The 14,763-nt window shown below is 42.1% G+C and overlaps 1 protein-coding gene across 1 annotated transcript in view; it reads right to left on the reverse strand.

The window, feature by feature from the left end:
• The window catches only part of tafa4b (TAFA chemokine like family member 4b), a 46,811-nt gene extending 35,873 nt beyond the window's left edge, over nucleotides 1-10,938 (reverse strand). The window contains exon 1 of the mRNA XM_061728677.1: nucleotides 10,514-10,938. The gene's annotated coding sequence lies outside the window, so the exon portion shown is untranslated. The remainder of the gene's footprint in view (nucleotides 1-10,513) is intronic.
• Nucleotides 10,939-14,763: the final 3,825 nt, after the last annotated feature.

Genomic DNA, 14,763 nt, shown 5'->3' on the forward strand with positions numbered 1-14,763 from the left:
CCAGCTTTGTCCCCCTCCTCAAAAAATTTTTGTCGAGCCCTGAACAATGCAAATTCGGCTTTACGTGTTAGAATGGTGTTCAATTCATATCTGAGCCTGGTAAGGGTAGTTAGATGGGCAGAGGATGTGTTTTGTTTAAACGCCCTCTCTGCTATGTTAAGTTTATTTTCCAGCTCCTTCTGCTTGATAATGCTTGTCTTTTTTTTAAAGGAAGCATGCCGTATGATGCAACCCCTGATGAAAGCCTTAAGGGTTTCCCATATTATGCCAGCAGAGGGCGCAGAGGGCAAGTTAGTCTCCTTGTAAAAGATAATTTGAGCTGTTAGATATTCTTTAAAATCCAAATCCAATAGAAGGCTAGAGTTAAGTCGCCATCTAGAGGCAAGCAGAGTTTTTTTAACGGGAAGCAAGCGGAAAAATACAGGAGCATGATCCGAGAGGAGTATGTTACCAATAGTGGAGGAAACTATAGAGGAAGTGATAGAATTGGAGATAAGAAAGAAGTCTATTCTTGATAGAGTACCATGGGGGGATGAGTAAAAGGTATAATCTTTCTCGGAAGGATGTAGTAACCGCCAAACATCTACAAACCCATAGTCTCTGCACATATCCCCTAGCACCCGAGCAGCCCTATCTGCCTGAGAGGCAGGAGGGCTCCGGTCTAACACATGATCTAATACTAAGTTAAAATCTCCCCCCATGATAATTGGATAATTCCCAAGACTGTTTAGATTAAATTCAAGTTTTCCGAAGAAGGCAGGGTCATATATATTTGGAGCGTACACATTCGCTATGATTAATGTTTGACCTTGAACCACAGATAATAACAGTACATAACGACCAGCTTCATCTCTTAGTTCTTTAAGACACTTAAATTGTAATCTTTTGTTGAGTAAGGTCACGACTCCCCTACTCCTGCTGCTCCCGCAAGAAGCAAAAACTTGACCCACCCAGCCCCAGCACAGCTTTTTAACCTCCTCTGGCAACAAGTGAGTCTCCTGTAAGAGCACCACATCACATTTCTGGGACTTAATGAATGACATAATTTTCTTTTTCTTTATAGGATGGTGTATTCCCCTTATATTCCATGTCATAAAATTCAATCCATGTCTATTGTCTCCTGCCATTTTAAAAGATATTGAAGATAATCTTTAAATAATAGAACCATCCAAATATGTGCAGAGTGAGTGGCATGTGTATCTTCATATGTTTATAAACAAATAAAAAAGAAGAAATATAACTTAAAGTGTCCAGCAGGGGCTGCTCAAAGAACACAAAAGCAAAATCCGGGTGATCAAAACAAAACTTCACCCCGGCGCGCTTAAACTGCGCGACCACAACAAGAAAAAAAAAAGCACTTAGGTCCATGAGCACTGACAGCCGCAGCTTTCCAGAAAGACGGCTGTGAAGCAGTAAATCTCATTATAATATTTAAGTGAGACTGGGATAACCTAAAAAAATTATCAAAGGAAACGTTTCTGATAGAAAAACATGCAGCAATCTCTGAACGATCTTGCTCAGTAAGGTGCTGTAAGAGTTCAGCCAAACAGAATGGATCAGAGTGAGACCTCACCACCGCTGGTTAGATCTTCTATGGAGAACCCGCGGCTGTTGGGAGAGAGTGGATGAAGTTGGCAGCTTTCTTCGGGTCTTCAAACTCGCGTCGGCCGTCAGTTGTTTTTATTACCAGCACGGCGGGATACATGAGTGAGAATTTGATGTCTCGGTCGTGCAGAAGCTGCTTGCATTGATTAAACTTGGAGCGCATCTCCACCACCGATCTGGAATAATCCGGGAAGACCATGATGTGGTGACTGTTCCATGTCACCCTCCCTGCCTTACGCGCTGCTGTAGCGATCCTCTCTCTGTCCTGGAACCGGAGAAACCTGGCGATGATGGGCCGCGGAAGGACTCCCCCGTCTGGTCGGCGTCTGGCGGCGGTCCTGTGCGCCCGGTCGATCTCCACTCCTCCGGGAAAGTCCAGATGCAGGAGTTGTGGGATGGTTTGGCGCAAAAAATGCAGAATGTCGCGGCCTTCACTCCCCTCAGGGAAACCGACAAACCGTAAGTTGTTACGCCTGCTCCTGTTTTCTAGGTCGTCAATTTTGCGGCGGAGTTGTTCAACTTCGGTCTTGGTGGCCGGGGGGTCGTTTACCAACGCTTTATTAGCATCCTCCAGAAAGTCCAGTCTGCCCTCCACATCACCGATCCGTGTCGTCAGCTCTGCTATCTTGCTTTCAACAGCTGTGGTTGTTCGCTCTATGATGCTGAGCTTTTCCTCTTGTTTCCCTGATGTTTCTTTGAGCAATGCATATATTTTAGCAATATCCGCAGATAGCGAGGCATTGCCAATGTCGGGTTCGCTGGGCTCTGCAGGCTGGTTAGCATTAGCACTGTGAGCTAGTCCGGATCTGGATGTCGCGTTTGAGCTGTTCCTTGTAGAAACGCAAGTTAACTTTGTTTGGTTAGGCATCTTGTTGGGTTACTTGTCGATGTTACAATTACAGAAAAGTCAATAAGTTCCCATATCTCACGTATTCGCGTATTATACTGCTTCCATCGCCGGAGCTCCCTTTCAGGCTGCCATACTAGCTGAACGCCTCACGTGACTCCCCTTCTTGAATATCTTTAAGAAATGTCTCCTCTTTTTCTCCTCTTTAACAATCTTCTCCTCCTCCAGGATTCTCTCTTTCTCTTCTAATTGTGTCTCCAGCTGCAGTTTCTCATCCTCCTCTTCCAATTCTTTCTTCTGTTCTGCTTCATCTTCCTTTTCCTCCACATTTTCCACCTCTCTCTTGAGTTCTGCACAGTCTTTGTCTGTTTTTAGTTTGGTATCACAGATCTGGGTCTTTTCCATTTCCAGGTCCTTCCGACCCGTTTCCACTTCTTTCTTATTCTCCATTAAAATCTTGATCTCTCCCTGCAGCTTGTTCTGGTCATTCTGCAGGTTTACAGCATGTTCCTCTTCTCGTACCTTCATTTGCTTCATCTCAGCTTTCTCCACATCCATGTTGCACTGCAAAAGCTGCAGGTCTGACCTCTTCTCCTCCAGATCAAGCATTGCTGCTTGCAACACTTCAATCTCCATCTCGTTTTTTCTTGCCCTCCATCAATATCTGTTCTTCTCTTTGCAAGCTTTCCTTTTGCTCTTTAAGATCCCTCTTTTCCTTCTGGTTTTCTTGTTTTATTTCTTCAGTCTGTCTTTTGAGCTTTTCCAGGATCATTTTCTCATTTGCAACCTCGACTCCTCTTTCCTTGAACCGTTGCCTTTCACTTGTCAGTTTCGTTAGAGCCTCCTTCAGCCGGAACCAGGATTTTTCCTGTTCCTGCTTCTGCTGGAGATGGCTCTCCATCTTGTACTCTACCAGTTTTTGGCTTTTCTCTTGGAGGGCTTTATTCTCCTCCTGCAGCTGCTGGGGTTGCTCTCTCAGTTCAGCTCTGTTTGAGTCCAAGTTCTGGTTGATCAACATCATTCTTTCCATTTCCTCTTCACGATCTACAAGTTCAAACTCCAGTTTGTTGTTGCAGTTGGTCAGGAAAGCATTTTCCCTTCTGCAGTCTTTGATGTCCATTTGGAGTTTGCTGAGATCATCTGAGACCCGGGACTGAGCCCCATCCCTGGGAGAGCTCACAAATCCCTGTCTGGGTCTTGGACGTCCTCTAAAAGACATTTCTGTGATCAACACGGTAGAAAATGTGTCAGGAAATGTGGGTCGGAGGTTCTTAAGCGTTTTCTGAGGTGTTTTCCGAGTCGTAGACGTGGTTTCCACCAGAGAGGCTCGCAACAGGAAGTGTCTTGAAGATACAAGAGACTACGGTTCTGTGCAGAGTTTCAGGTATTTATGGTGAATCGGTGCTTTGTGTACAATAGAATGTTGTCATGGTACCCTTTGTGAGCACTGAACTAAATGGAACTCCAGGTCAACGTGACCCCGCCCACCATAAAAAAATGATCCTTTTACATTAATCAGTGAAATTAAGATGTGTGAACATAATCTTTATAGCTTTTATAGATAGATTAAAATATAGATATAGATTAAAAATTTAACATGTTAAAGTACCACATGACATCTTCCATATATATATATATATATATATATATATATATATATATATATATATATATATATATACACAAAGAGTAACGGGCTAATAAACATTTTTTCCATTTTTTCAATGGCAAAATAAGAGCTTCCCTCTGTGGAAGGCCCTTCCCTAGTGTGTGGTTCATCACATAAATCTGCCATAGTCTAAGGCAGTGGTCTTCATTCCAGGTCCTCGAGAGCCGCTGTCCTGCATGTTTTTGATGCTTCCCTGCTCCAGTAAACCCTGATACAGATGACTGTGTCACCAACAGAACTGTGCAGACCTGGAGGAAAGATTGGTGATGACCACTAATTAGAATCAGGTGTGTTGATGCAGGGAAACATCAAAAACATGCAGGACAGCGGCTCTCGAGGACCAGGAATGAGGACCACTGGTCTAAGGAAAAAATAAAAGTGCATTAAAAATCAGTGTCAACAAGCACTGCAAGAGAAACCAGACACTATTAGGTGACAAGGCACATCCACATTTTACCAAGTTTTCTTTCCATCTCTACTCAAAACAATTTGCAATATTGATGCTTGTCCCTTGTATTTAATGCTGTTATTTTCTTTTCTTGACATCTTTAGCTTGCTTTTTTGGAGGAAACAAAAACAGACATTGTTCTGGAAATGCACAAATATTTATTTACTATCCAAATGGTAAAATGGTAAATGGCTTAAACTTATAAAGTGTACAAGACGATAAGCATCCTGTCGTCATGATTGATCTGCGTTCTTGGCTACAAAAGATTCAACAGCCCTTCATGCTCACACCAGCACGCTTTGTTAAGTACACTCAAGTAGTCAATCTACTGTTGACAACTAGTCAGAATGTACATTATTGTTCAGAATACTGAAAATCAGGATGTTCTTGTTGTTTTCTTCTTTGTTTCCCACTTAGTTCAACTTCCATCTCTCAATTATTTCACTCACACTATTGTACAATTTTCATTGTTCTGCCAACCTGTGTAGGCATCATAAGAGGAACATTTAAAGACAACTAGTGAACAACAGCAGGGCACAAGGGAGGCAGCACATTCTAACCCAGTAACACCAGCTCCTGAGCTCCTCTACTGTCTGTACAGAGAATGAAAAAAAGAAAGATTCAGGAACAGTCTGTGCAGCAGTCTGCCAGCTCATCCTGGACTCTTCTTCAAAACACAGGGAGATGACAGCCCTAGCAGAGGGGATCCTGAGTGGAGCATCCATTCATTTTTTTTTGTGCCTGAATTATGATTAGGAGACAATAAACAAACTTCATGTGGAACTAGCTTTCAATGAGATTTGGCCTCCCTGTTGCTGTATTGGCTTCTTTGACCCAGAGAAAAGCCCCGGATCAATACTTAATGAGGCCCAACTCTGCACCATACAACAATGACGCAAAATTATAATGCACTGAAGAATGCACAATACACCTATAAACCTGAATGACCAAAGTAATCTTTATTTCTCTCTCACTCACTCAGACACACACACAAGTTTATCTCTTTTTTTAAAATATGCATATCCATGAATGCAAAGAAATGCATATGTGCCGACAACGTGGTGTCCTAATATCAGTCCTCTGCTGCCAATGACCAGCTTGTGCATAATCATATTAATTACAAGACGTGCTGTGCCTGTCAACTTACCAGTCAAATTAAAATGTGAGTTTGATCAAGCAGAGGTGAAAGAGAATGAAATGAAGGGAAATGAATAAAGTCATGGATGAGTGAGCGAGAGTGGACCGAGGAGGAAAAACTGGACTTAGGAGAAGGAAGGAAAGGAGAACATGAGAAGTCAGGAAAATAGAGTGCGAGAGAGCAAAGGGAGGAAGCCTAATCAATTGTTCATTTTACAAAGTCACTGAGATGTGTCAGCAGTGTCAATAAGTGAATTAATTTGTCTGTGAATCTGTGGAGCATGACACCATCACACTGTTCCCTTTAGGCAAGCTGGACCTCTCTAACCTTCCCCAACGCTAAAAAACGATCCCATACAGGGACCATGCACAGATATCAGAAACAGGTCAGCTGACATGGAAACATTTTAACAGAAAAAGTAACAAAGTAACAAAATGTGTGTGTGTGTTCAACACACACACACACACTTTGGAGAGATTTAAAGGGTTCATTTCATATTACAACAAAATGTAATAGTTTTCATTGTGGAGGTTAGCATGTTGGTATCAAAGTGGACTGGTGTCCCCAAATTGTATATGACTTGAAAAAACTATACGTGTCATTTGTAGGCTCGACTGGCAAAAAATCCACTAATGTATAGTAATTTATAGTAAAATACAGTTAAGTGGAATACATTTTCTCTATGCTCATACACAGGCACATACACACAAATATTGTGTGCCTATTATTATCCTTCTTCCAACCACCATCCCAGGGGAAGGCAGATGTTGGCTGGTGGTAACATCAGTTAGCCACCAAGAGGGACCCTCAACCACTGGGTGCATGTTGTTGACGCTTATATGAACTTATATGAACTGTGTGCATGTGCAGCACACACCTTTGCTTATATCTCTAAGAGTTTCACCTCAGCCCCGACTACCCAAGGCAACTTTATTTGTAAAACAAATTCAAGGTACTTTACATAATGAAAACATGTAAAGTAACTAGGAAAAAAAAAGATGAGTGACAGTGCAGTGGCATAATAAAGAAAAGTTAAACTTGCCCAGGACTGTTACTTAGGTATGAGCACTGGGTGATGAAATGGGTAAAAAATCGGGGATAAAAAAAAAAAGAAAAGTTAAACTTAAGCTAGAGTTGCAGTGTAGTTAAAGTGTAGTACTGAAATTAATGTTGTTTCAATTTAAATTCAGAATGTTTTAAATAATTCAATCAAAGGCGGCTGTAAACAAATGAGCTTTTAACCTCCTCCCACACTCCTCCCTGCAGAAACTTTTCTATTACCTGCTGATTCAGTCGTGTTCTCAACTCAGTTAACACAAACATTGTGCCCTGGTTTTATTTCTTCAATTTCTCTCCTTTTTTTAATCTACACCTCCTCTCAACGGTCCACTTCCACGCTTCTACCTCACTTACGGTTAAAGCAACTTCCCCTTTCATGAGCTACAGCACTGGGCTGGTGTGATGACGGCCCCAGGCTCTGCCACCACCGCAACGCTTCCTTGTTTTGCGTTCAACTTGGACCCACGGAGCACGGACGGAGCTTTTCTGAGTCCCACAAACACACTCCCACTGTTGCTTATGGCTACCAGCACATCTGCCAGCTGTGAAAGAGACAGGGATGTACTATCTCATGAAGCAACACACATAAATGGGCTTTTACACACATAAATGCATGTACAAAAACATGAATGTAACCAGCAGATTGTATCCAAGGTGACGGAGCATTGGTGGAAGAAACTGTGCCTCTTCAATTACCACCATTACTATCACTTATGGAGATTTGTCATGGACAAAGTGAGGCAGTGCTGAAGAGAAAATCACCTTGAGGCCTATGAATTACTGTTTTTTTTTAGGGACATGATTATGACAGTAAAGACTTTCTTTTGAGTGGAAAAGACTCACATCTAATATAAATAAATTGCATCAAATATCCATACAGACGTTTTAAAAAAAGGGGGAATTAACTCAGTGATTTGTGACAGTTGAAGTTTTCCAAACCAGCAATTATAGTTTTTTCTCTATGTGGAAATGTGCGTGTGTGTGGGGCGGGGGGGGGTATGTGTGTGTACGTGTGTATGTATGAATGTGTGTATGTGTGTGCGGAAGTGCGCGTGTGCGTCTGCGCATGTGTGTGTGAGTGAGAGAGAGAGAAAAAGAGAAAGCATAGTCAGAGTTGAGAACTATTCAACCAGTTCTTAATTACTCAGAGTAGAAAGCAGAGGGTAAAACATGCATTCACACTCACATATGTGAGGTTAACATGAAAACACAGGAACTCCACAAGAACTCTGCTGTGTGGACGAGCTGGAACCTGTGTTTGAATTGTCTTACAAATTTTGTAACAGGTATATTTTATTGTGATTTGAGGGTTTAATTGACTCATTTTTGAATACGTACAGTGCTCAGTCTAAATCCTCTCATGTCCCCACTGTGTGTTGGTACTGATGAAAAAGGAAAATGATGATATATGTGTTTCTTTCATTGTTAATAGAAGCCTACACTTGAAATCACACACAATCAGCAAGGTATCAAATCTTTTACTCCTGGCTACCGCAGATCATGACCCTGTCGAGCTGTGGTTTTCCCATTGTGACTAGAAGCAAATATACACTCCACACTCACTCATTGATCCATTCGTGCTCTTTCCACCATTTAAGTCATAGATCTAGTGTTGTAGAAGTGACTTAATTCCTTTCAGATTTATTTTCCTCTTTATTTCTATTTTTTTAGCCCATTTTCATGCAAATGAGTGGTATTTTCCACTGGTATTGCATGATACAATGGTAGGTCTCGGATTCAATACACCCAGAAACTCTGACATGAAAGGTTGTTAAGACACTGTCATTTCAAAATGTGACCCCCCCCCCCCCCCCCCCTTACTCCCTCCCTGTACATGATATAATGACTTTTTCTTCCTATCAGGTCTTTTTATTCTCTCGTTCCTTTTCTCTTTGCCTCTTTATTGTACTGCTGCCACTTCAGCAATCATCCATGACCAATTCCTGGTCATTTATCTAGTGTTTCACCTACAGAGCCAATTACTCACACATAAAACCATCTAACGTGCACTGTTTCTTTTTCTTCCACCACAAATGTTCCAGGGTTTAGAATCTTAGATATCAGCCACAAAGACACACACAATTTCACTTCTTTCTTTCATCTCATCTGTCACACATATATATGGTTCTCCAGCTCATTTCCCTGGCTTCCCTTGCTCTGGCGTCAGTCACCATCACTCAGTTGTGCTGTGAGTGTGTGTGGAGGATTCTGAAGTAATTATGTGTATTACTTCAGATATATCTGTGCCACACACAGACACTCCTACAGGTACCAGAATCTGTGTTGTGTCTGAGAGTGAGTTTTGATGGCTATAGCTGACAGGGCGTCCGGTTGGAGAGAACAGCCTTATCTCCCAAGGATTAGTAGTGTTCCTCTTGCGTTAATGTGGCTGTCATTGAGAATTAAGTCCGTGGACCGATTCTTTCTACCGGCTTCTCTTCTTCCCCCTGTCTCTCCTCCCCCGCCCTAAGGACACCACTTTCCTTGAAGTGCCAGAGCCGAACGTAAAAAGAAAAGAAGAGAAAACATAATTACACTCTCGGTACAACACAATTTGTAGAACAGAGCTCTGGGACGGAGAAAGAGAGAGAGAGAGAGAGAGAGAGAGAGAGAGAGAGAGAGAGAGAGAGAGAGAGAGAGAGAGAGAGAGAGAGAGAGAGAGGAGCGTAGAATGAGGGATGAGGAGTTGGAGCAGGAGGGAGGAGACAAGGATGACTAACAGTTACAATACAATAGGGGTTGGGCCTTATTACTGAGCCCATTAACGTGCACTAAGTTATTTTCGCCTTTCAGTGTGTGTGTGTGTGTGTGTGTGTGTGTGTGTGTGTGTGTGTGTGTGTGTGTGTGTGTGTGTGTGTGTGTGTGTGTGTGTGTGTGTGTGTGTGTGTGTGTGTGTGTGTGTAGAGACACTGGACCTCGTACAGGTAGGTTATGTTAGGTTATGTTAGAAACGGGCCCCACAAGTGACCAAAAAACTGACGTGGACCCCACAAATGAGCAAAAAAACTGGTGGCCCCCCTGAGGGGCAAATACAAGAATGCGTGTGTGTGACAGAGGGCGAGTGCGTGCGTGCGCTTCTATGCTTACAAAGTATGTGCGTTGGATAGAGTGGCATTGCACCTCCCAGTCTCCGTGCGTAATGATGGAGCCGCCGGCTGCATCTGGACCCTCCACTTCAGTCTCCGTCTTTCAAGCCTTTCCGATCCGTGCGCAGCGGTTTAAGGTCGCGCGTTAATAAATAAATAAATAAATAAATAAATAAATAAATAGTCCCGTAAGCGCTCAGTACCGAGATCTAACCGATCGCTTATTTAACCTCCCAGTGATGAAACACCGCATCAATCTCACCTCAGACTCCCTCAACAACTCGCGCAACACACAGTTGGGGAAACTGCTGGCCATTTGAATGGGTTTGTCATAAATTATGTCCCATTATTTTACTCAAGGTAATCAGAATAATTCAGCAAGGTGAACAAGGTGAATATCTAGACATTCAGTTCTCTTAAAAGATTATTCTCCAATCCAAGGCGTCCGCTTCAAGACGAGGAAGCGTAAAGTTTCATCTCAAAGTGTGCCAGTCTCAAGCCCTGCTCTCCCTGCCTGCGTGGAAAACGGGTGGATATTTAAAAACTGTCTCACTACCACCATCATTTAATTGACAGGGCGCAATGAAAGACAGGGGAACCACAACGTGAATCTGACCCACAGAAATGGTAGAGAGAGAGAGAGAAAAAAAAAACACCTTACCCAAATTTATAACCTTGATGGCATAATCACTGAAAACTGTAAAGGATCCAAGTCGAGCACTTTATCATTTACTGCTTTGACTCCACTTGTTTTGTTTTCCAGACCTTGGGGGGGTGGGATCATTTTTAAAGCTCGTGTCCAGATCCCGCACAAACAGCAAAAAAGAAGGATTACACGGGCGAAGCAGCCCTCCGAAAGCGTTTCAGAAAACAATGTTCACACAATAGGGATTTCGTCCAAATTGCCATGATCTTGCAGAGTCCCATGTCAAGATCAGATCGGGGGGGAAAAAAGTGTCCAGAAGTGCGTAATTCCCGGAAAGTGAGACCGTGGATGCGTTTGGCGATCCTGCCGCACAAGTTCATCCCCCTACTTTAGTCCGTCACAGAGGGGTTTTACGCGCCGAGGAGATGCTCACGGGTCTGATGGTTTGGTGATGAAGGGATGATTGTTGCCCTCCCGTCACTCCTGCCGAGCAGGGATGGATTGGGCATGAGAAATGCGTTGCGAGCCTGTTTTTCCCAATTCAGAACACGTGCAACAGCGCCCGCCCAGTTCACCAACTCCTCGCACGCCCTTTTATTCCTCACTGATGTCATGTAAACCCGGACTGTAAGTCCCAGTATGGTCCATGAGCCAGACCAGATATCAGCACCAGTCAAAGTGACAAAACCTGCCTATCATTTTTGAAAATATCCATGTCTATAGATGATATTTTGGTATGATAACCCTTCCTGAGTGGCAGCTGTATCATCCTGTATTCTCATGATAAAGACCAGTTTGTGACATTAACCTAGTGGCTTTTATAGTTTCATAGGAGCCTAATGATCATCAACTAGAAGAGCATCATTAAATGATGCTCTTCTAGTTTAAGGCTCACAATGACCTGTAACAATGATATAGTAGGGGTATATTATACATTTCCTGAATCCTTATGGTCCTGTGAGTATTCCAGTTTTTGTATTGTGTGTCTCTGTTGTTCCTAGATGACACAGGGCTAAAAGATAAAGCGAAAGAAATCTTAAAGAAAAGATAAGGCAAAATTGTGTAAAAATGTGTGTTGTTTATAGTTTAAAGAGCTGCAGTGACCTCTATGTTGGTCAGAAAGATTCACATCTTAGCTTGAATGAATGCTTAAAAGGTCCCCTTTATAATGATACCAAAGACTATATTGAGAAACATTGACAGATATCCTGTACATGAGTCTAAACCAGGATATGCACCAGCATCTAAAATGTAATTTTCTGAAGGGGGTGGGTAACTTCATGAGCTGATTACTATGATACAGCTGCCATTCAGGAAGGTATATCGTACCAACATACCATCTACAGACATGGATCTTTTCAAAAATCGTAAGTTTTGTCACCTTGAGTGGTACTGACAAGTGAAATGTTGGGCTCCGGCCCCTGGACTACGATAGGCTCTTAAGAATGAGGAGGATCAGGAAATTTGTATAATAGGTTAATCATGAATAAATAGATTAATAATTTAATTTTAAATTATAAACGCAAAGTAAAGGGGGCACAAAAATCCTTTAATGAGCAAATTAGTTTTCTGAGTTTTAGGTCACCAATAACAAGATGTCAAAAAGTATAAACTCATATATTTTATTTGTTAGGCAGTAGGCTATAGAGGATGGCCTCTGATCAATGTATTGTTTCTGACTGAAGGAGAAGGTGTAACTCCGAGGCTCCTCCTGGTAATACAATAGTTTATCCCATCTCTTTAATTCAGTCATATTACCGATGATGTATGGATATCAATAGTTGATGCAACCTGTAACGCCAACCCATCCATGCTCCAAGTCTCCCACCCCTCTTCTGCCATAAACACACTTTAACATGTTAGACGTTAAAGAGGATTTAATCACCGCAGCCTCTCTGTTACGCACCAGGACACATCTTATCAATTATTCCATCTCACAATATCCTAGTCTATCGATGGTCATCGTTTGCTTTGCGCTGTATTTGCAGTCACTTAATACCAAGAGGAAGTTGATGTCTACTTACAATCCAAGGTGAGGGTTATCTGATACTTTGTGTCCCATGTTTTCTTGTTGCAAGCACTGCTGGGCCATACAATGCCCTGTGTCATTGGTATTCTGGTTGGGTCTTGAGCGTGTCCCATGTGATGCATGCTATAATGATGTTTACAATAATAATATGGTATCACCGTCTAGCCCATTATTGAGGCCTTTGCTCCAATTTATCCCCTTGGCTTGAACATTGAAGGGAAAGGTTCTGTTTATTTTTTCAACCGATTAATCTTTATTTGAGTCTATAACAAATTGACCTGGTTGACTTTTTAACACCTACCAACCAAAAAACAGACAAAAGTGCAGGCTCAAGTACAACGGACAGCTCTAGACACACTGCATAACATCAGTGAGTTGGACAGCTCCCCACTGTAATGTCACCTCAGTTTTTATGTGCTTACAGCAAATCCAGTCAACCGTGGAAACCATAAGGAATGAGAGAAAATCAACAACAGAAAATAGCCTAACTTGACATGCTGTCTCCTCTGATATTCCGTGTACTTATAGTACTTAACCTGTAAGTCCCAGTAGGGATCGGGGGGGCTTTTATCTTAAAGAAAGTCAGCTAATGGATGCAACAACCCATAGCACTCACCTACTCTTCCTGAGAGAGGCCAGATATCAGTGGAAACCACATCATGTCATGTGAACACTTTTCTTGACATTGATGATGGTGGGTAACTTCATTTACTTGCTTTATACATCCCATTACATTTGTTGGTCTCACAGAGTCAACACTTTTCTTAAAATGCTAATTATCCTTTCACAGTTAAGGTCCCTTACTTAGAGGGCAATGTTAAAAGTTGCAGAATCCTACTTCCTTTCGGGATTGCTTAAAGGAAAAGGAAAAAAGGCCAGGGGGGGAATGCAAAAGAGAAAAAATAACATTTTTTTTTACATTGATGGAAAAAAAAGAGATCAGATGAGAAAGGAGGTCTCAGAAAATCAACCAGCGTGAAAATCTCAGTGGTGCAGCAGTGAAGTCCATTTGAAGAGTGACTGTTTAGAGGGAACCTGATGACTGCCTTCAGCTTCCTCCGCTGTCAGTAATTACACTTAACACTTTGCTGAGAGTCAGACACTCTGTCCTGGAGCCATCAAGCCTTTCTCAAGGACGATAAAAGTTAAGTAATTCTGCATTTCTGTGGCAACACACCAGTAGATCTGCTCGTGAAAAATGTACAGTAAAAAAAATGACAACCCTGCTGTAAAATTGTAGCTATACAATGTCGATCTGAGGTCTGAGATTGGAACCACGAGGCCAAGCGTGTTTGCGCATGCGATCAAATTATACGAGCAATAAATTACTACTTATTCGCGTACAGAACATCAATTAAGCAACAACTCTCGCTCGCAGGGTCACACTACAGAGATTTTACAGTAGCCTACTTAGAACTTTCAGCCCTCCTATTTTTTTCACACTTTACATCTATGGATGGTTGGGGATTGGATGCGTTTCTCACCTTCTTGCGCCTTTTTCTTCACATCACATTTTCCATGTTGGATGTTGGATTCACCTACCAGCCTGCTGTTGTGTTAAAAGTTGACTTTTCCATCGATTTATATAGGATTGTGGTTTTTGATTCTCTGTTTTTGATTCCAAAGTATAGAGGTTTTTCATTTCTTTACGAGGTCACGGGCAGCAACCCGAGCAGGGCCATAAATAGTGTCCATCCCAGACAGGGTCGATGTCTGTCAATACGCAGACAGTTCAGCAGCAACATCCGTAGGCCTACATATCAACCGGGAGCGAAAATGCTGACAGCAAACTTGTGATGCAAGTGCCATTTCACAGATATGATCTCTTTTAGGGTGTATTTGTTAATGCATTACTATTATTATTAATTATTATTATTCTTACTACTATTATTACTATTACTACTACTGTTGACACTGCTGAACTTTGCCAGGCAGTGATGGTCACAAAGCGCAGTGAAGCTCTACTCACTTGTGATGTTGTACTGCCCTCACATGGCTGAGATTTGCAACTGTTAACCTGGGTATTTTTTGTGGTCGTTTGGATTTATTATCGTGACTAGAAACTGATTGAACCATGCCTTTTTCTGAATAGCCCTTTCCCAATTTACACCCAAACTCACTGAAATAATGCAACCCACAACAGAATGCTGTGTGATATCAGCAAAAACTGGCAAGACATAAGCATTTTCTCCTCTAAAGTTATATTTGAAGGAGGAATAATTAAATTAGGATGAAG

Source organism: Cololabis saira, chromosome 8 (assembly GCF_033807715.1).
Source record: "Cololabis saira isolate AMF1-May2022 chromosome 8, fColSai1.1, whole genome shotgun sequence".
Classification (NCBI taxonomy): domain Eukaryota; kingdom Metazoa; phylum Chordata; class Actinopteri; order Beloniformes; family Belonidae; genus Cololabis; species Cololabis saira.